The 23,443-nt window shown below is 46.0% G+C and overlaps 1 pseudogene across 1 annotated transcript; it reads left to right on the top strand.

The window, feature by feature from the left end:
• The first annotated feature begins 14,536 nt into the window (after nt 1-14,536).
• On the top strand, nt 14,537-15,934 carry LOC105740343 (annotated as a pseudogene). The gene has a single exon (XR_004032012.1). The product of XR_004032012.1 is annotated as a 60S ribosomal protein L28 pseudogene (transcript).
• The last annotated feature ends 7,509 nt before the right edge of the window (nt 15,935-23,443 follow it).

The following is a 23,443-nucleotide window of genomic DNA, read 5'->3' as shown; positions in this document are numbered from 1 at the left end:
AGTACTTTCTGAGACAAAAATTGAGGGAATCTGTCACCAGTACACCTGCTTTGCAAGAAATGTTAAATTCACCAGAAAGAAGGTAAATGACAAAGAAAGGTACTGTAATAGAGAAGGCATAAGTGGAAGTAAAATATAATCATTTTCTCATTCTTGATTAGTGTGACAGATAACAGGTTGTTCAAAGTAACAATAGCTACAACATATAAGTACAGTTTATGGATAAGTGAAATGAGTAACAGCATTGTTAGGAGGGAAGAATTGGGAATACTCTATTATGAGTTACTTGGGCAACCAGTGAAGTGGCCTAAGATTGCTAGAAAGAGGGCTTAGGATAGCTGTATACTGAAAACTCAAGGGCAACCATTAAAATAGTGTAAAAAAAAGTATAATCAATATGTTAAGAGAGGGAAAAAATGAAATCAGGTAAGGTAAATAGTCAAACACTGAAGTAACAAAGAAAATTAAAAAGTATGTAATCTACAAGTAAACTACCTAATTATATGTTGTCTACAAGAAACTTTTTTTTTTTTTTTTTTGAGAGACAGAGTCTCACTCTGTCTCCCAGGCTAGAATGCACTGGCACAATCTTGGCTCACTGCAACCTCCGCCTCCAGGGTTTAAGCGATTCTCCTGCCTCGGCTTCTCAAGTAGCTGGGACTATGGGCGTGTGCCACCACAACCAGCTAATTTTTTATTTTTTAGTAGAGACAGGGTTTCAGTTTACGTTGGCCAGCTGGTCTCGGGTGATGTGCCCGCCTTGGCCTCCCAAAGTGCTGGGATTACAGGCTTAAGCCACTGCACCTGGCTTTTTTTTTTTTTTTTTTTTTTTTTTTTTTTTGAGACAGAATGGTGCTCTGTTGCCCAGGCTGGAGTGCAGAAGTGTGGTCTCGGCTCACTGCAACCTCTGCCTCTTGGGTTCAAGTGATTCTCCTGTCTCAGCCTCTTAAGTAGCTGGGATTACAGGCATATGCCACCACACCTGGCTAATTTTTGTATTTTTAGTAGAGAGAGGGTTTTGTCATGTTGGCCAGGCTGGTCTCAAACTCCTGACCTCAGGTGATCCACCCGCCTTGGCCTCCCAAAGTGCTGAGATTACAGGCGTGAGCCACTGTGCCCGCCCAAGGGGTTGATTCTCTAAGAGGACATAGAGAATCTATGTGTAATCTTTAGCATACACGTGCATAACAAAAGAACTGCAAAATGCACAAGGCAAAATGTGATAGGACTACAAGGAGAGATACATGAATCGATGACTATGGTTGAGATTTCAACACCCTCCTACCAGTAATTAAGAGATCCAGTAGGCAGAAAAAAAAACAGAAGGACAGGCCGAGTACAGTGGCTTCACGCCTGTAATCCCAGCACTTTGGGGATGCTGAGAGGTAGGGGGATTGCTTGAAGCCAGGAGTTTGAGACCAGCATGGCCAACATAGCAAAACCCATCTCTACTTAAAATACAAAAATTAGCCAGGTGTGGTGGCAGGTGCCTGTAATTCCAGCTACTCGGGAGGCTGATGCAGGAGAATCAATCGCTTGAACCCGGGAGGCAGGGGTTATAGTGGGCCCAGATCGCACCACTGCACTCCAGCCTGGGTGACACAGCGAGACTCTGTCTCAAAAAGGAAAAAATAAGAAGGACGCAGGTGAATTGAATAGCACCAAACAATAGATTCTTCTGAAATACATGGAATACTTCATCCAACTACAGCAGTATACCCATACTTCTCAAGTTCACATGGAACAGTCACCAAGATAAGCTAGACTACATTGTGGGACATAAAACAAACCTTATCCAGAAGATCACAGCAGATTAAAAAAAAAAAAAAAACTTTAACAAACTTGAAAGAAAAATTATATAAAATATGCTTGCAGACTACAATGACAATATAAAAATCAATAACAAAAAAACAGTTGAAAAACCTCAAAATACTTGGAGATTAAACCACACAGTTCTAAACAACCCATGGATGAAAGTAGTAGTTTTAAGGGCAATGAAAAACTAGTTTTTTCCTTTTTAAAAATTTTTTCCAGGGGTGGAGCCAAGATGGCCGAATAGGAACAGCTCCGGTCTACAGCTCCCAGTGTGAGCGGCACAGAAGACGGGTGATTTCTGCATTTCCGTTTGAGGTACCGGGTTCATCTCACTAGGGAGTGCCAAACAGTGGGTGCAGGACAGTTGGTGTGGCGCAATGTGCGCAAGCCAAAGCAGGGCGAGGCATTGCCTCACTCGGGAAGCACAAGGGGTCAGGGAGTTCCCTTTCCTAGTCAAAGTAAGGGGTAACAGATGGCACCTGGAAAATCGGGTCAGTCCCACCCTAATACTGTGCTTTTCCAACGGGCTTGGAAAACGGCACACCAGGAGATTGTGTCCCGCACCTGGCTCAGAGGGTCCTATGCCCACGGAATCTCACTGATTGCTAGCACAGCAGTCTGAGATTAAACTGCAAGGCAGCAGTGAGGCTGGGGGAGGGGTGCCCGCCATTGCCCAGGCTTGCTTAGGTAAACAAAGCAGCCAGGAAGCTCGAACTGGGTGGAGCCCACCACAGCTCAAGGAGGCCTGCCTGCCTCTGTAGGCTCCACCTCTGGGGGCAGGGCACAGACAAACATTCAACAGGAACCTCTGCAGACTTAAATGTCCCTGTCTGACAGCTTTGAAGAGAGTAGTGGTTCTCCCAGCACGCAGTTGGATATCTGAGAACGGACAGACTGCCTCCTAAAGTGGGTCCCTGACCCCCAAGCAGCCTAACTGGGAGGCACCCCCTAGTAGGGACAGACTGACACCTCACTCGGCCAGGTACTCCTCTGAGACAAAACTTTCAGAGGAACTATCAGCTGAATTTGTGGTCTCAAGAAAATCCACTATTCTGCAGCCACCGCTGCTGACACTCAGCCAAACAGGGTCTGGAGTGGACCTCTAGCAAACTCCAACAGACCTGCAGCTGAGGGTCCTGTCTGGTAGAAGGAAAACTAACAAACAGAAAGGACATCCACACCAAAAACCCATCTGTACATCACCATCATCAAAGACCAAAAGTAGATAAAACCACAAAGATGGGGAAAAAACAGAGCAGAAAAACTGGAAACTCTAAAAAGCAGAGCACCTCTCCTCCTCCAAAGGAACACAGTTCCTCACCAGCAACGGAACAAAGCTGGATGGAGAATGACTTTGACGAGTTGAGAGAAGAAGGCTTCAGACGTTCAAACTACTCCGAGCTACGGGAGGAAATTCAAAACAATAGCAAAGAAGTTAAAAACTTTGAAAAAAAATTAGATGAATGGATAACTAGAATAACTAATGGAGAGAAGGGCTTAAAGGAGCTGATGGAGCTGAAAGCCAAGTATCAAGAACTACGCGAAGATTGCAGAAGCCACGGGAGCCGATGCGATCAACTGGAAGAAGGGGTATCAGTGATGGAAGATGAAATGAATGAAATGAAGTGAGAAGGGAAGTTTAGAGAAAAAAGAATAAAAAGAAACGAACAAAGCCTCCAAGAAATTTGGGACTATGTGAGAAGACCAAATCTATGTCTGATTGGTGTACCTGAAAATGACGGGAAGACACTCTGCAAGATATTATCCAGGAGAACTTCCCCAATCTAGCAAGGCAGGCCAACATTCAGATGCAGGAAATACAGAGAACGCCACAAAGATACTCCTCGAGAAGAGCAACTCCAAGACACATAATTGTCAGATTCACCAAAGTTGAAATGAAGGAAAAAATGTTAAGGGCAGCCAGAGAGAAAGGTCGGGTTACCCACAAAGGGAAGCCCATCAGACTAACAGCTGATCTCTCGGCAAAAACTCTACAAGCCAGAAGAGAGTGGGGGCCGATATTCAACATTCTTAAAGAAAAGAATTTTCAAACCGGAATTTCATATCCAGCCAAACTAAGCTTCATAAGTGAAGGAGAAATAAAATACTTTACAGACAAGCAAATGCTGAGTGATTTTGTCACCACAAGGCCTGCCCTAAAAGAGCTCCTGAAGGAAGCCCTAAACATGGAAAGGAACAACCGGTACCAGCCACTGCAAAAACATGCCAAATTGTAAAGACCATCGAGGCTAGGAAGAAACTGCATCAACTAAGGAGCAAAATAACCAACTAACATCATAATGACAGGATCAAATTCACACATAACAATATTAACTTTAAATGTAAATGGGCTAAATGCTCCAATTAAAAGACACAGACTGGCAAACTGGATAAGGAGTCAAGACCCATCAGTGTGCTGTATTCAGGAAACCCATCTCACGTGCAGAGACACACATAGACTCAAAATAAAGGGATGGAGGAAGATCTGTCAAGCAAATGAAAAACGAAAAAAGGCAGGGGTTGCAATCCTGGTCTCTGATAAAATAGACTTTAAACCAACAAAGATCAAAAGAGACAAGGCCATTACATAATGGTAAAGGGATCAATTCAACAAGAAGAGCTAACTATCCTAAATATATATGCACCCAACACAGGAGCACCCAGATTCATAAAGCAAGTCCTGAGTGACCTGCAAAGGGACTTAAACTCCCATACAATAATAATGGGAGATTTTAACACCCCACTGTCAACATTAGACAGATCAACGAGACAGAAAGTTCATAAGGATATCCAGGAATTGAACTCAGCTCTGCACAAAGTGGACCTAATAGACATGTACAGAACTCTCCACCCCAAATCAACAGAATATACATTTTTTTCAGCACCACACCACACCTATTCCAAAATTGACCACATAGTTGGAAGTAAAGCTCTCCTCAGCAAATGTAAAAGAACAGAAATTATAACTGTCTCTCAGACCACAGTGCAATCAAACTAGAACTCAGGATTAAGAAACTCACTCAAAACCGCTCAACTACATGGAAACTGAACAACCTGCTCCTGAATGACTACTGGGTACATAATGAAATGAAGGCAGAAATAAAGATGTTCTTTGAAACCAACGAGAACAAAGACACAACATACCAGAATCTCTGGGACACATTCATTTACTCTTTTTTTTTTTTTATTAATTTTTTTTTGCACACAAAAACAATAAACATTTTCTAAAAATACATACAAACAAAAAGATGCATATCAAACATATTAGGAGGGTTACACATGGGAAGTCGGGGAATAGAAATGGGGGGTGGGAGTTAAAATAAGGTAGAGAGGGACTTTATGTGGATCAGTGATAATAACTCAATCCTCTATTTGACAAAGAAGAGGCAGAAGGAAGAGGAAGAAAAAGAAAGTGGGATAAAGGATCAGAAAGGGAGGAAAATAGAAAAAATTAGAGTATGACTCCAGGGTAGACCTGTTTTGTTGTCACTGAGTTGGTTGGTTGGTTTGTCTGTTGTATTTTTCATGTTTCGCCAAGTTGGCCAGACTGGTCTCGAACTCCTAGCCCGAAGTGATCAACCCGCCTCGCCCCCCAGAGTGCCGGGACCACAGGCGTGAGCCACCACTACCAGGCCCCACATTGCTTCTGGCCTCCATTGTAGACCTCCCAGACGGAGCGGCCGGGCAGAGGCGCTCCTCACTTCTTCCCAGACACGGGGCGGCCGGGCAGAGGCGCTCCTCACTTCCCAGACGGGCGGCCAGGCAGAGACGCTCCTCACTTCTTCCCAGACGATAGGTGGCCGGGCAGAGGCGCCCCTCACTTCCCAGACAATGGGTGGCCGGGCAGAGGCGCTCCTCACTTCCCAGACGATGGGTGGCCGGCAGAGGCGCTCCTCACTTCCCAGACGGGGCGGCCGGGCAGAGGCGCTCCTCACTTCCCAGAGGGGCAGCCGGGCCGAGGCGCTCCTCACTTCCCAGACGGGGCGCCGGGCCGAGGCGCTCCTCACTTCCCAGACGGGGCGGCCGGGCAGAGGCGCTCCTCACTTCTTCCCGGACGGGGCAGCCGGGCAGAGGCGCTCCTCACTTCTTCCCGGACGGGGCGGCCGGGCAGAGGCGCTCCTCACTTCCCAGACGGGGCGGCCGGGCAGAGGCGCTCCTCACCTCTTCCCGGAGGGGCGGCCGGGCAGAGGCGCTCCTCACCTCTTCCCGGATGGGGCGGCCGGGCAGAGGCGCTCCTCACTTCTTCCCGGACGGGGCGGCGGGCAGAGGCGGTCCTCACTTCCCAGACGGGGCGGCCGGGCAGAGGCGCTCCTCACTTCTTCCCGGACGGGGCGGCCGGGCAGAGGCGCTCCTCACTTCTTCCCGGACGGGGCGGCCGGGCAGAGGCGCTCCTCACTTCTTCCCGGACGGGGCGCCGGCAGAGGCGCTCCTCACCCCCCAGACGATAGGTGGCCGGGCAGAGGCGCTCCTCATTTCACAGATGGGGCGGCCGGGCAGAGGCGCTCCTCACTTCTGGGACACATTCAAAGCAGTGTGTAGAGGGAAATTTATAGCACTAAATGCCCACAAGAGAAAGCAGGAAAGATCCAAAATTGACACCCTAACATCACAATTAAAAGAACTAGAAAAGCAAGAGCAAACACATTCAAAAGCTAGCAGAAGGCTAGAAATAACTAAAATCAGAGCAGAACTGAAGGAAATAGAGACACACAAAACCCTTCAAAAAATTAATGAATCCAGGAGCTGGTTTTTTGAAAAGATCAACAAAACTGATAGACCGCTAGCAAGACTAATAAAGAAGGAAAGAGAGAAGAATCAAATAGATGCAATAAAAAATGAAAATGTGGTTATCACCACCGATCCCAAAGAAATACAATCTACCATCAGAGAATACTACAAACACCTCTACACAAATAAACTAGAAAATTTAGAAGAAATGGATAAATTCCTCGACAAATACACCCTCCCAAGACTAAACCAGGAAGAAGTTGAATCTCTGAATAGACCAATAACAGGCTCTGAAATTGTGGCAATAATAAATAGCTTACCAACCAAAAAGAGTCCAGGACCTGACGGATTCACAGCCAAATTCTACCAGAGCTACAAGGAGGAACTGGTACCATTCCTTCTGAAACTATTCCAATTGATAGAAAAAGAGGGAATCCTCCCTAAAACATTTTATGAGGCCAGCATTGTCCTAATACCAAAGCCTGGCAGAGACATAACCAAAAAAGAGAATTTCAGACCAATATCCTTGATAAACATTGATGCAAAAATCCTCAATAAAATACTGGCAAACCGAATCCAGCAGCACATCAAAAAGCTTATACACCATGATCAAGTGGGCTTCATCCCTGGGATGCAAGGCTGGTTCAACATACGCAAATCAATAAATGTAATCCAGCATATAAACAGAACCAAAGACAAAAACCACATGATTATCTCAATAGATGCAGAAAAGGCCTGTGACAAAATTCAACAACCCTTCATGCTAAAAACTCTCAATAAATTAGGTATTGGTGGGACATATCTCAAAATAATAAGAGCTATCTATGACAAACCCACAGCCAATATCATACTGAATGGGCAAAAACTGGAAGCATTCCCTTTGAAAACTGGCACAAGACAGGGATGCCCTCTCTCACCACTCCTATTCAACATAGTGCTGGAAGTTCTGGCCAGGGCAATCAGGCAGGAGAAGGAAATAAAGGGCATTCATTTAGGAAAAGAGGAAGTCAAATTGTCCCTGTTTGCAGATGACATGATTGTGTATCTAGAAAACCCCATTGTCTCAGCCCAAAATCTCCTTAAGCTGATTAGCAACTTCAGCAAAGTCTCAGGATACAAAATCAATGTACAAAAATCACAAGCATTCTTGTACACCAATCACAGACAAACAGAGAGCCAAATCATGAGTGAACTCCCATTCACAATTGCTTCAAAGAGAATAAAATACCTAGGAATCCAACTTACAAGGGATATGAAGGACCTCTTCAAGGAGAACTACAAACCACTGCTCAATGAAATAAAAGAGGATACAAACAAATGGAAGAACATTCCATGCTCATGGGTTGGAAGAATCAATATCGTGAAAATGGCCATACTGCCCAAGGTAATTTATAGATTCAATGCCATCCCCATCAAGCTACCAATGACTTTCTTCACAGAATTGGAAAAAACTACTTTAAAGTTCATATGGAACCAAAAAAGAGCCCACATTGCCAAGTCAATCCTAAGCCAAAAGAACAAAGCTGGAGGCATCACGCTACCTGACTTCAAACTATATACAAGCCTACAGTAACCAAAACAGCATGGTAGTGGTACCACAACAGAGACATAGACCAATGGAACAGAACACAGCCCTCAGAAATAATGCCGCATATCTACAACTATCTGATCTTTGACAAACCTGACAAAAACAAGCAATGGGGAAAGGATTCCCTATTTAATAAATGGTGCTGGGAAAACTGGCTAGCCATATGTAGAAAGCTGAAACTGGATCCCTTCCTTACACCTTATACAAAAATTAATTCAAGATGGATTAAAGACTTAAATGTTAGACCTAAAACCATAAAAACCCTAGAAGAAAGCCTAGGCAATACCATTCAGGACATAGGCGTGGGCAAGGACTTCATGTCTAAAACACCAAAAGCAACAGCAACGAAAGCCAAAATTGACAAATGGGATCTAATTAAACTAAAGAGCTTCTGCACAGCAAAAGAAACTACCATCAGAGTGAACAGGCAACCTACAGAATGGGAGAAAATTTTTGCAACCTACTCATCTGACAAAGGGCTAATATCCAGAATCTACAATGAACTCAAACAAATTTACAAGAAAAAAACAAACAACCCCATCAAAAAGTGGGCAAAGGACATGAACAGACACTTCTCAAAAGAAGACATTTATGCAGCCAAAAAACACATGAAAAAATGCTCATCATCACTGGCCATCAGAGAAATGCAAATCAAAACCACAATGAGATACCATCTCACACCAGTTAGAATGTCCATCATTAAAAAGTCAGGAAACAACAGATGCTGGAGAGGATGTGGACAAATAGGAACACTTTTACACTGTTGGTGGGACTGTAAACTAGTTCAACCATTGTGGAAGTCAGTGTGGCGATTCCTCAGGGATCTAGAACTAGAAATACCATTTGAACCAGCCATCCCATTACTGGGTATATACCCAAAGGACTATAAATCATGCTGCTATAAAGACACATGCACACGTATGTTTGTTGCGGCACTGTTCACAATAGCAAAGACTTGGAACCAACCCAAATGTCCAACAATGATAGACTGGATTAAGAAAATGTGGCACATATACACCATGGAATACTATGCAGCCATAAAAAATGATGAGTTCATGTCCTTTGTAGGGACATGGATGAAACTGGAAAACATCATTCTCAGTAAACTATCGCAAGGACAAAAAACCAAACACCGCATGTTCTCACTCATAGGTGGGAATTGAACAATGAGAACTCATGGACACAAGAAGGGGAACATCACACTCCGGGGACTGTTGTGGGTTGGGTGGAGGGGGGAGGGACAGCATCAGGAGATATACCTAATGCTAAATGACGAGTTAATGGGTGCAGCAAACCAACAAGGCACATGGATACATATGTTACAAACCTGCACATTGTGCACATGTACCCTAAAACCTAAAGTATAAAAGAAAAAAAATTTCCTTTTGTGTTAAAAAGCAGCCCTCAAAATCTCATAAAACCATTTTTACCTAAATGAATGAAAGTCTGGGCCTGGTGGCTCACGCCTGCAATCCCAGCACTTTGGAGGCCAAGGTGGGCGGACTGCCTGAGGTCAGGAGTTCGAGACCACTCTGGCTAACATGGTGAAACCCTGTCTCTACTAAAAATACAAAAATATCAGATGAGAATGGTGGCATGCACATGTAATCTCAGCTACTTGGGAGGCTGAGGCAGGGGAATTGCTTGAACCAGGGAAGTGGAGGTTGCAGTGAGCCGCAATCGCACCACTGCACTCCAGCCTGCACTCCAGCCTGGGCGACAGAGGAAGACTCCATCTCAAAAATAATAATAATAATAAAATAAAAAATAAATGAATGAAAATACAGCTTATTAAACTTTGTAGGGGCTGGGCGTGGTGGCTCACGCCTATAAGCTCAGCACTTTGGGAGGCTCAGGTGGGTGGATCACTTGAGGTCAGGAGTTGGAGACCAGCCTGGGGCAACCTGGCAAAATCCCGTCTCTACTAAAAATACAAAAAAATTAGCCAGGCATGGTGGCGCATGCCTGTAATCCCAGCTACTTGGGAGGCTGAGACACGAGAATTGCTTGAACCTGGGAGGCAGAGGTTGCGGTGAACCAAGATCGTGCCACCGCACTCCAGCCTGGGTGACAGAGTGACTCCTTCTCAAAACACACACACACACACACCTTTGTGGGACACAGCAAAAGTATATACATAGAGGACAAGTATGTGACTGAACATATACACTAGAAAGGAAGAAAAATATATAATCAATTATCTAAGCATGTGCTTTAGGAAATTAGAAAAAGCAAATTAAAACCATAGTAAGCAAAAGAAAGGAAATTTTTTCAAATAGTGAAACTGCAAGAAATAAAAAAAAATCAAAACCAAAAGCCATCTCTTTGAAAAGATGAATAAAATTGATTAAAAAAATCTGGTCAAGCTAACTGAGGATAACAAAGAGGACAGAAATTACTAATATCACAAATGAAAAGGATAATGAAAATGAGAAAGCATTTGGCAAAGTACAACTTCCATTTATGACAGCAAACTAGCAATAGAGAGAAACTACTGCTTAAGAAAGAACATCTACAAGAAACTTACAGCTAACATCATACTTAATAGTGAAAAACAAGAAGCTTTCCCAGTAAGATGAAGAACAAGGCAAGGGAGTCCCCTCACACAGCATTTCTATTCAATGTGGTACTGGCACATAGTGTGGGGTTGCATCAGAAGCCTGTGAACAACTTATGACCATCTGGCTACCTACAGGGGCCACAAGAAGGGGTTGCTAAAGCCTACATAGTCTGGCTGGGCATGGTGGCTCACGCCTGTAATCCCAGCACTTTGGGAGTCCAAGGTGGGCGGATCACCTGAGGTCAGGAGTTCGAGACCAACCTCAACATGGAGAAACCCCGTCTCTACTAAAAATACAAAATTAGCTGGGCGTGGTGGTGCATGCCTGTAATCCCAGCTACTGGGGAGGCTGAGGCAGGAGAATTGCTTGAACCTAGGAGGCGGAGGTTGCAGTGAGCCGAAATCACGCCACTGCACTCCAGCCTGGGCAACAAGAGCGAAACTCCATCTCAAAAAAAAAAAAAGCCTACATAGTAAAGGAGTCTGAGGGCATTAATTACATGGCAATTTGAACAGTCTAGAAGCCTCTGTGGTAGAAATACCCATTCAAGGTGGGCCAACCTGCAAGTCACAGCATAACTGAATTTAACTAAAATTTGCGCACAAGGATTATGTTGCCTCCAGAACAAAGAACAAAAGAATCTAAAAGATATTGTGATGGTGAGAAAGTCAATAGCTATTTCTTAGCCTGGCCAACATGGTGAAACCTCGTCTCTACTAAAACTACAAAAAAATTAGCCAGACATGGTGGTGCATGCCTGTAATACCAGCTACTCAGGAGGCTGAGGCATGGGAACCGCTGGAACCTGGGAGGCAGAGATTGCAGTGAACCGAGATCCACTGCACTCCAGCCTGGGTGACAGAGAGACACTGTCTCAAAATACAAAAACAAAAACAAAAATACGCTATTTCCTCACTATGTCAGGGAGGATGCGGTCCTCTGTTTACCACATAATTTCCAGGAATTTAGCCAAGGTGTCAGTGCCTCTTACATTCTAGATGGGGCAATAGCCCTTCCACTTTTTGTAAGCTCTTTTCTTTCAATATTTGTATGTTCTGAATGTCAAATGACTGTCCCCAGAGAGCAATGACTTTTTTTTTTTTGAGATGGAGTCTTGCTCTGTCACCCAGGCTGGAGTGCAGTGGCGCAATCTTGGCTCACTGCAACCTCCACCTCCCAGGTTCAAGTGATTCTTGTGCCTCAGCCTCCTAAGTAGCTAGGATTACAGGCGCTCACCACACCTGGCTAATTTTTGCATTTTTTTAAAGTAGAGACAGGTTTTTGCCATGTTGGCCAGGCTGATCTCAAATTCCTGACCTTGAGTGATCTTCTCGCCTCAGCCTCCCACCCGTGTGGGATTACAGGCATGAGCCGCTGCGCCTGGCCAGCAATGACTCTAATGTAATGCCATGCCTGTGCTCCTGGAGAAAGGTAGATAAAATTTAGATCTTGCCGGCAAAGACTGCAATAGCAAGGCTACTGAGGTTCCCTGAAGAGAAACCAGATAAAGGTGGACTAAATCCCTTCAACGGTGAAGGTAAACTGCAGCTAAGAGTCTGTTGAAATAGAGACTGAACAAAACCTATACAAATCTGTGACTCCAGAATATCTACCACTTGTTCATTGGATGGAGTCAGTAATTTCCATAATGTTGGATATTGGGTGTAGGGGCTCAATAGGTTGGGATCACAGCAGTAAATTGCAATAATCCACTTTGAGGCACCCAGATTTAAGAACAAGCCAAATTAGGCTGGGTACGGTGGCTCACACCTATAATCCCAGCACTTTGGGAGGCTGAGGAGGGTGGATCACCTGAGGTCAGGAGTTTGAGACCAGCCTGGCCAACATGGTGAAACCGTCTTTACTTAAAAAAATACAAAAATTGGCCAGGCATGGTGGCTCATGCCTGTAATCCCAGCACTTTGGGAGGCCAAGGCAGGTGGATCATGAGGCCAGGAGTTCAAGAGCGTCCTGGCCAACATGGTGAAACTCCGTCTCTACTAAAAATACAAAAATTAACCAGGCATGGTGGTGGGTGCCTATAATCCCAGCTACTTGGGAGGCTGAGGCGGGAGAATCATTTGAAACTGGAAGGTGAGGTTGCAGTGAGCTGAGGTCGTGCCACTGCACTCCAGCCCCGGCAACAACAGCAAAACTCTGTCTCAAAAAAAAAAAAAAAAAAAAAAAAAAATTCAACTGAGCATTGTGGTGCACGCCTGTAATCCCAACTCTTTGGGAGGCCAAGGCAGAAGAATCACTTGAACCCGGCTGGTGGAGGTTACAGTGAGCCAAGATTGCGCCACTGCACTCTAGCCTGGGTGACAGAGCAAGACTCTATCTCAAAACAAAAAAACAAAAACAGGCCAGGCCAAATTAGGCTGTTAAAAGGAGAAATACTCAGCCAAGTGCAGTGGCTCACGTCTGTAATCCCAGCACTTTGGGAGGCTGAGGTAGGAGGACTGCTTGAGCCCAGGAGTTCAAGACCAGCCTGGACAACATAGTGAGATCTCATCTCTACAAAAATAAAAAATAAAAAAAAATTAGCTGAAGCATGGTGGCGCACCTGTGGTCTCAGCTTCTCAGGAAGCTGATGCAGGAGGATGCTTCAGTCCAGGTATTGGAGGCTGCAGTGAGCTGTGATTGCATCACTGGATTCCAGCCTGGGCAACAGAGTGAGATCTTGTCTCAAAAAAAAAAAAAAAAGCCGGGCACGGTGGCTCATGCCTGTAATCCCAGCACTTTGGGAGGCTGAGACGGGCGGATCACAAGGTCAGGAGATCAAGACCATCCTGGCTAACACGTAAAACCTCGTCTCTACTAAAAATACAAAAAATTAGCCAGGCGCAGTGGTGGGCACCTGCAGTCCCAGCTACTCCGGAGGCTGAGGCAGGAGAATGGCATGAACCCGGGAGGCGGAGCTTGCAGTGAGCCGAGATCTTGCCACTGCACTCCAGCCTGGGCGATAGAGCAAGACTCCGTCTCAAAAAAAAAAAAAAAAAAAAAAAAAAGCAGCACTGGGGATAATTGCCCCTTGACTACAACCATACAACCATTTTGTATTAATGGTTTTGTATAATGGCTGTCAATCCTTCGAGGCCCAGCTCAATTTACATTGAGTCATATTAACTAATTTAACTGGGGAGTAAATTCCATGGGGTCCCATTTTGTCAATCTAATTTGTAACTGCCAAAGACTTAATTTAAATTTATGGCCAGGTGCAGTCGCTCATGCCTCTAATTCCAGCACACTGGGAGGCCGAAGCAGGTGAATGAATCACTTGAGGCCAAGAGTTTGAGACCAGCCTGGCCAACATGGCAAAACCCCATCTCTACGAAAAACACAAGAATTAGCTGGGAGTGGTGGCGAGAGCCTGTAATCCCAACTACTGGGGAGGCTGAGGCAAGAAAATTGCTCAAACTTGGGAGGCGGAGGTTGCAGTGAGCTGAGATCGCGCCACTGCACTCCAGCCTGGATGACAGAGCAAGACTCTGTCTCAATAAATAAATAACTCACTGGTTCAGAGCTTCCTTGGTCACTGTGGGATTTTTTAAGGGCTGTTGTTTCGCCCTGTCACCTAGGCTGGAGTGCAGTGGCACAGTCACAGCTTACTGCAGCCTCAACCTCCCAGACTCAAGCTACCCTCTCACCTCAGCCTCCCAAGCAGCCAGGACTACAGGTTCGTGCCACTACACCCGGCTAATTTTGTATTTTTTGTAGACACAGGGTCCCACCATGTTGCCCAGGCTGATCTTGAACTCGTGGGCTCAAGCAATCCACCCACCTTGGCCTCCCAAAGTGCTGGGATTACAGGCATGAGCCACCACACCTGGCCCTATGTGATATTTTAAGACAATTTGTTCTATAATACAAACAAGAATGACTTAGTCAACACAATAGTTATGATGGCTAAGGAGAGGCACAGGGATTTCTGCTCTATTTTATATTCAGTAACTCCTCTATGATTATCAGGATACCTTCATTAAATTTGATGGGATACCCAGGTATAACTATAACATGAGCCCTAGTATTAATCCCATGAAGGTTTATCAACTGATACAGATGTTAAAATTCAGAACCTACATTATAGAGGCCAAAAACCCAAGGAGTGCCCTTTTATGATTTTTGTTATGCAAATTCCTTTAATATATTTCCAAGTGGGTCAAACTGTGGACTTCTGTTTCATCAGTGTTTTTTTCTTTTGTTCCTTCCCTTCCCTGTTTTGTTTTTTGGTTACTGGACGTACTTTGGGGGAGGGTGTGTCCTCTCTAACCTGGGTACTAATAGTGTTTTTTCCCCACCAGAGAGCCTGTGTCATCAGGGTGTCATCACTGTCATCAGGGTGAAGCACGTCCCCTACGGCAATGGTTGCTCTAGAAGGTTTAAGAACCCCAGGTTTAAGTCAGGTTTGAACTAACTTCTTTGCTATGCCACAGCTATGCCATGGGTGTTATCTCCCACTAAACCCAAAGGTCAAGCTCTCTGTTGTGGGAGAGACGCATGAAGCAGCAGCAATAGCACTTTAGGGTCTTGGGGAACCTTCTGCTGTTTAAGAGTGTGGACTCAGCCCATCATCTAATGGCTGCTGTTCCCCACCTTCCCTCCCTGTCCTCTTTTTGAAGGACTGCTCTTCCAGGGGCAGCCATATAATGACCAACCTCTGACACAGTGTATATAGTCCCCCCTCCACTCCCACTCTTTACATTTGGGGCAACCCAGGCATCAGTCACAACTTCACTATAAATACACAAGTCTCAGGCTGCCACTGTGAGAGGAGCCGCCACCATGTCCGTGCATCTGCAATGGACGGTCGTGCAGAACTGCTCCAGTTTCTGATCAAGAGGAGGAATAAGCCAACCTACAGCACCGAGCCCTGTAACTTGAAGGCCCCAACTCCTTCCGCTACAACGGGCTGATTGACCACAAGACTGTGGGCGTGGAGCCGGCAGCCAAGGGCAAAGGTGTGGTGGTGGTCATGAAGCGGAGATCCGGCCAGCCAAAGCCTGCCACCTCCTACGCGCGGACCACCAGCAACAAGAATGCTCGCGCCATTCTCAGCGGCATCAGACACATGATCCTCAAGAACAAGCACCTCCCCGACCTGCGCATGGCAGCCATCTGCAGAGCCAGCGCCATCCTGCGCAGCCAGAAGCCTGTGATGGTGAAGCAGAAGCGGACCCGCCCCACCAAGAGCTCCTGAGCCCCCTGCCCCCAAAGCAATAAAGAGTCAGCTGGCTTTCTCACCACCAGCCCCCCACGCCCACAACAAAAACAAAAACAAAAAACAAAACAAAAACACAGGTAGGTCTTTGCCCAGGATGTAAACCCAGGACAACTTTAAGGAAGGCCCTACTCCCATACTCCAGCTCCCCAATTCCAAGGAATTATCAAACTGTCAACTAAGGTCAGCTGAATCTAGAACCAGACTTGGTAGGGCTCAACAATGGAAGAAACACAGAGCAGCACAGCACAAAGCATGTGCTCCCAGTAAGCAGCAGCTCAAACTCTAAATGGGCCATAGAGCGGGTCAGCAATTCAGAACAAGAGAAGATAGACCCATGAGTGGTGGTCAATATCTAGACATCTTGTTCACAGCACCAACTGCTAGTCACCTAGAAGGGCGAGGCTGCAATGATGACACTGATGACAGTGGGTCTCACACACACTGAGAGGGTATGAAAAGGCTTATTACTCCCATGACTGAGGCCTCTAGGGAGAACCGGGCAGGCCTCTCAAGCAGGTGGGAAATGGCTTAAAAGAGCAAGGAAGGGGACTTGCCCGGGGTGTTTACTGTGGTTGGAAGTGGGGCTGGGCGCAAGTTCCTCTGCATGGGCAGCTGGTTATATGGTTTGAGTCTCCTGCCCATGACAGAGGAAGGATGCCCAGGCCTTCTCAGCTTGTCCAGAAGTGGGGCATTAAGGGAAGAGGATGAAGTGGTCAATTGTGAAACATTAAAAATGTAGAGTCCAACCACTAATTACAAGAACAATGGTGAACAGGGCCAGGCATGGTGGCTCTGGTGGCTCACGCTTGCAATCCCCATGCTTTGGAAGGCCAAAGTGGAGGATCGCTTGAGCCCAGGAGTTCAAGATCAGCCTAAGCAACATAGCCAGACCCCATCTCTATATAAAAAATGAAGTAGCTGGGTGTGCTGGCATGTGACTGTAGTCCTAGCTACTCAGGAGGCTGAGATGGCAGAATCACTTGAGCCCAGTTCAAGGTTACAGAGAGCTATGATTGCACTACTGCACACCAGCCTGGGTGACAGAGCAAGAACCTGTCCTCTGTCTCTAACAACAACAAAAAAGACAACGCATTCACCAATAGTGAATAGGAAAAATATGCATTTGCAATTGCTTGTTTTTATATAAAGAAACACTAACGGATGCACAAGTTATTATCAAAACTGGTTATCTGGGGGTGGCTGGAGCAAGAGCACTAGGGTAAACCAGGATATTCTGGCAGTAAGTTTTCTCAACCCACACTTTCTTTTAGATTTTTTTAAACCTTTGTGTGTATTTTAAATGATTGAAAAAAATTATATAAACCATACTATATAAACCATGACAAATTGCAAACATATTTCTACTGTATCCCAGAGGGCAGTGCTTTCAGGAATGAGTAGCCTATTTAATGCATGATGGATTTAAACCTAACTCTCTAAATGTAAAAAAGTCTCAAAGATTACATAAGTTTTGAGTAGTTTCCCTCGTATCATTAAAATAGGAACTCAACTGAATTTTCATCTTATCAATTAAAATAAAAATTCATTTTTCTTTTTCTTTTTTCTCTTTTCTGGCAGTCTCACTTTGATGCCCAGGCTGGAGTGCAATGGCGCGATCTCGGCTCACTGCAATCTCCGCCTCCCAGGTTCAAGCGATTCTCCTGCCTCAGCCTCCTGAGTAGCTGAGATTACAGGCGCACACCACCACGCCAGGCTAATTTTTGTATTTTTAGTAGAGACAGGGTTTCACCATGTTAGCCAGGATGGTTTTGATCTCCTGACCTCATGATCTGCCCGCCTCGGCCTCCCAAGGTGTTGGGATTACAGGCGTGAGCCACTGTGCCCGACCCAAAATTCATTTTTCTTAAAGAGTAGAGCCTTTTAAATGTCACATCCTCTAGGGATATACACATACAAAACTGACTTAAAAATGAAAAATGTACCTGAGAACTTCAATGCACTCATCTTGCATCTTGAGATTCTTTTGCACAAAAGGAACACAATTCTGTTTGGTTCCAGAATTGTCTTGCCTTACATCATATTTATCAACTTTCATTTTCAAAGCCAAAGAAACGAAAATCCTACACACTCACATGTATAAATTACAAAATGCTAAGGGAAACTACAGTTGAAGAAGCACCATAATAAACAGAAAAAGGAATCCAAAGGAAAGAAACACAAATATTCTAATCAGCTTAGCAGCCTGCTTCCCCACAATTCAGAAGTGTCAAACCCACACACAGACGGTCAAACACCTTAACAAGCTTGGGGTTCAGACTCTCACCATTAAGGCATAACACCTAGAGTCGTTCAGTCCCAGATTCAGTTTAAGGTTCTGACCCAAATGAACTCTCAAATTCATCAGTCTTCTTTTTTTTTTTTTTTTGGAGACGGAGTTTCACTCTTGTTGCCCAGGCTGGAGTGCAATGGTGCGATCTGCAGCTCACCGCAACCTCCACCTCATGGGTTCAAGCAATTCTCCTGCCTCAGCCTCCCGAGCAGCTGGGATTACAGGCATGTGCCACCACACCCAACTAATTTTGTATTTTTAGTAGAGACGGGGTTTCTCCATGTTGGTCAGGGTGGTCTCAAACTCCCAACCTCAGGTGATCCACCTGCCTCGACCTCCCAAAGTGCTGGGATTACAGGCATGAGCCACCGTGCCCGGCTTCAAATTCATCAATCTTAGATCCAAGAGACAAAAGTCCTAACTTCACAGACTTTCTCAACATGTAAATATTACACTCTGAATGCAGCAACACTGGGGATGCAAAACTGAAAGCCAGGAGTGGCGGCTCACGTCTGTGATCCCAACACCTGGGAGGCCAAGATGGGATTCCCTGAGGCTACAAGTTTGAGACCAGCTTGGACAATGTATCAAGACCCTGTCTCTACAAAAAACAAAAAAATTAGCGCTGGGCACAGTGGCTCACGCCTGTAATCCCAGCACTTTGGGAGGCCGAGGTGGGCGGATCATGAGGTCAGGAGATCAAGACCATCCTGGCTAACATGGTGAAACCCCGTCTCTACTAAAAATACAAAAAATTAGCTGGACGTGGTGGCAGGTGCCTGTAGTCCCAGCTACTTGGGAGGCTGAGGCAGGAGAATGGTGTGAACCTGGGAGGCGGAGCTTCCAGTGAGTCGAGATGGCACCACTGCACTCCAGCCTGAGCGACAGAGTGAGACTCCATCTCAAAAAAAAAAAAAAAAAAATTAGCCAAGCATGGTAGCATGTGCCTGTAGTCTTAGCTACTTGGGAGGCTGAGGCGGGAGGATCACATGAGCCCAGGAGGCTGCAGTGAGCCAAGACTGTGCCACTGCACCCCAGCCTGGGTGACAGAGTAAGACCCTGTCTCAAACAAAACAACAACTACCCCTCAAATCCACTGTCTAAAAGCAGGCCCAAGGAAATTACAATTACAACCCCAGAAAGTATCATGCTGTTCCCCTCCCCACCACATACATGTGGATCCCCAGTTTTCCAATGCTCAGTTTCTGTCAGTACCAAAGGGGTCTTTGATAGGTGTGAGTATGTAGGACACCTGCTCTCCTTGATAAGAGTACGTAGGACACCTGCAGGGGAAGCACCCTGAGGAGAACCACCTGGGTCTTAATTACTTCCCTTGGCAGAGTCAAAGGTGGCCTTACCGTCTAGTCACTGCCTCAGGCCTCCGCTCACCAGTCATGTGGCTTTAGAACACTTTTGATATTTTAAATGAGAAAAACCCAGTGTTTCAAGAATTCAGTAAAATCACTCAAACCAAGTATTTATGTATAAAGCATGGAAGCAAACTGTAAAACATTATCTAGTTTCAAAACAAAACCCACAAATATCTATTCCTTTTGGAAAGTGAAGTTAATTATAAATGATTATTTAATCACTAGTCAAACTATTAGTCATTAATCATGACAAACTATAATCATTAGTCAAACTAATAAGGTAATCAATAGTTAATTATTATAAATAATTTTTTTTAGATGGGGTCTCACTCTGTCACCCAGGTTGGAGTGCAGTGGCATGATCTTGGCTCACTGCAACCTCCACCTCGTGGGCTCAAGCAATCCTCCCACCTCAGCCTCCAAAATAGGTGGGACCACAGGCACGCACCACTATGCCTGACTAATTTTTTGTATTTTTTGTTGGAGACAGGGTTTCGCCATGTTGCCCGGGCTGGTCTGGAGCTCCGGAGCTCAGGAGATCCACCCACCTTGGCCTCCCAAAATGCTTGGGTTACAGGCATGAGTCACTGTGCCCAGTCAGAAGTGGTTTTCTAAACAATCATATTTTAACACACCTAGGAATTGTAAGTCTAAGCCCTGGAATTCCTTTTGAAATCAACCAAAAGAAAAAAACGAGCCTCAGAAACTTAGAAGAAAAAGGGGTTAAAATAATATTTAGGCTAGGCACAGTGGCTCACGCCTGTAATCCCAACGTTTTGGGAGGATCACTTGAGCTCAGGAGTTTGAGACCAGCCTGGGCAACATAAAGAGGCAGGCTCTCTAAAAAAAATTAGCTGGGTGTGGTGGTCCCAGCTACTGGGGAGGTTGAAGTGGGAAGATCGCTTGAGCTGGGGAGGTCGAGGCTGCAGTGAGCCTTGATCTCCCCACTGCATTCAAGCCTCAGCGAGAGTGAGACTCTGTCTCAAAAAAAAAAAAAAAAAAAAAAGCAGGATGTAATACTGGATTTCTTTTTTCCAGAAATTCACCTTTCTTGCCTTTTTGGAAATATTTTGTACCATCCTTCACGCTCTAGTGATTGAATACACCTTACATTTACTTAAATACTAACACACAATTGAGTCGACGTTTTCAAGGTGATAAAGCCGGGGAGGCTCTGCTGATCTGCAACTATGCTCGAGGACAGATCACCCAGAAAAATTTCCAAAGAGGATCCTCAACACATAAGATGTCTGTGCCAAGGAAAGATACCGGGAGGTGAGGCACAACCATTTCACACAACTAACTTCCAAGCTGCTATCTCTGCTTTCCTCTCGTAAAATATCCACAAACAACAAAATTAAATCTAAAAGACTAATCCTTTGCTCTGTGGAAAATAGATTATTAAACACAGTAAGTTTTCCCTAAAAGTCGTCAAGAGGGTCTTAGAAACTGCGACTTTATGGTATAACAAAACCTATTTGTTTCCTTATCAACGATGTAAGGAACATTCTAGAACCTGGTGCACGTCGTTTCGCTAAAGTCACACCCGAGGCGGGAATTCTCCCCATGACCCTCCCGTGGTCCCCGCACAATCTGGGGGAGACGCGGGCCTGCGGGCGCGGAGCTGCCCAGAGAGGGCTCTGGGGCTGGGGGCGAAGTCGCCACGCGGGGACGGGACAGGACGCCCGGGGTCCCGACTGCCGGCCGGACCAGGGCCACCCTGCGGCCGAGGGGACCGAGGGCCGAGCTGTGCCATGGGGACTTAGGGCCCCAGACCCCGGAGTCGCCCGCGGGGAGGCCCGGGCCCCGCCACAGCCGGTCCCAGCCGGTTCCAGCCAGTCCCTCCTCCCGCGTGTCGGGACCCCTGCCCGGCACACTCACCATTTCCTGGACTCCAGGGTGTCCCGGCATCCTCCTTGTGGCTCTCCTGGCCAGAGCAGGGCAAATCGCGACACAACCTGAGCTGACACACCCTCAGCACTTTCAGAGAAGCCGAGAACAACCCGAGGGCGCCAAGGCGAGGGGGAAAAAAAACCAAACCCACGGGCTTCGGCGCGTCGCCCCGCCCGCTGCCCTACAGCACGCCTGATTGGACTGTTGGCACGGCCCCGCCCTCAGAACCCGATTGGATAGTGCCCTAGGCCCCTCCCCCTGGGGGGACGTAGTGCAGAGAGGAGAGGTAAGGCAAGCTCCTGAGAGGGGCCAGAATGACAGATTCTTGGCCATTGCCCTGGCCAGCTTGGGCATCCTCCCTGATCCATTTTCCCCTATCAGTAAGTTAAATGAGTCAAAGATCCGCAAACCTATTGTTTAAATAAGAAACCAGCAGGACATGCCCTCGCCAGAGGACATTGGAATTTAAGAAGAACTTGCTCCTGGCTTTCCAGAGCTGGCACTGGCGTCTCCCTGTACTAATGGGCCTTTCTTTCTTCTTCCTTTTGGACAAAAGGGAATTGCATTCTCAGTGGCCAAAGGAACGATCCTCATGCCTCAGAGCAGGAGGGGTGACTGGACCAGGCCACACTGGAACATGGAGAGGGCTTGACGTCCTGCAGTGGTCAGGAATTTGGAAAGAAAGGCTGTTGGTGGCATGGCGAAGGGTTCCTCACACCTTATCCCTCAGTCTACTCATTTTTTCTTTTTTTTTTTTTTTTTTTGAGACAGAGTCTCACTCTGTCGCCCAGGCTGGAGTGCAGTGGCGTGGCGTGATCTCGTGTCACTGCAACCTCTGCCTCCCGGGTTCAAGAAATTCTCCTGCCTCAGCCTCCCGAGTAGCTGAGATTACAGGCACCCACCACCACACCCGGCTAATTTTTGTATTTTAGTAGCGACGGAGTTTCACCTTATTGGTCAGGCTGGTCTCGAACTCCTGACCTCAAATGATCCACCTGCCTTGGCCTTGCAAAGTGCTGGGATTACAGGAGAGAGCCACCGTGCCTAGCCTGCCTACTCATTTTCAGCCAAAAAATTAAAACACACCAACAAGGGAATACAGTTATTTAATATATGGCAAAAAGGGGAGTTATATGACAGCAATATTCTATAAAGGAATAAAAACGGAAGAAAAGGAAACATCTGAATTGGTTCATGTAAGCAGTCTACTGCACTACTATTTACAAGGAAAACGCCAAGTGACAAACATATTCCCAAGCTTGGGAGTCAGACTCTGTTGAAAGGGGCCCTATCAGTCCCTGGTGATGGGGCAGAGAAACCTAAGGATTTAACTCTGGGAGCTCAACATGCCCTCCTGTTCCCACCTCATGTGGGAACAATCTTGCCTTCAAGATCTTTATTTTCAAAATCAAGAAACTCTCACCTGGAGTCAGTTTAAGGTTCTGCCCTAAACTGTCAACTTTATAAACCCTTCCTCTAGGAGACAACCCAAATGAGACTTCTGTAAGTCTCATCTTGACAGATTGTCTTTTTTTTTTTTTTTTAATTTTTGAGACAAAGTTTTGCTCTGTCGCCCAGGCTGGAGTACAGTGGTGTGATCTCCGTTCACTGCAACCTCGGCCTCCCAGGTTCAAGCGATTCTCCTGTCTCAGCCTCCCAAGAAACTGGGATTACAGGCGAGCGTGACCACACCCGGCTAATTTTTGTATTTTTAACAGAGACAGGGTTTCACCATGTCGGCCAGGCTGGTCTCAAACTCCTGACCTCAGGTGATCCGCCTGCCTCAGCCTCCCAAAGTGCTGGGATTACAGGCGCCTTTGGTGTTCTTAAACACACACACACACACACACAGCTCCTTCCCCACCCCAGTCACAAAGATACTCTCCTACATCTGATGCTAACTTTGTATTTTTGCTTTTCATTATTTAGTGTGTTAATTTTCATATAAGATATGAGATAAAGGTCTCAGTTCATCTT

Source organism: Nomascus leucogenys, chromosome 10 (genome assembly GCF_006542625.1).
Source record: "Nomascus leucogenys isolate Asia chromosome 10, Asia_NLE_v1, whole genome shotgun sequence".
Lineage (NCBI taxonomy): Eukaryota > Metazoa > Chordata > Mammalia > Primates > Hylobatidae > Nomascus > Nomascus leucogenys.
This window is presented reverse-complemented; position numbering and strand designations above follow the sequence as displayed.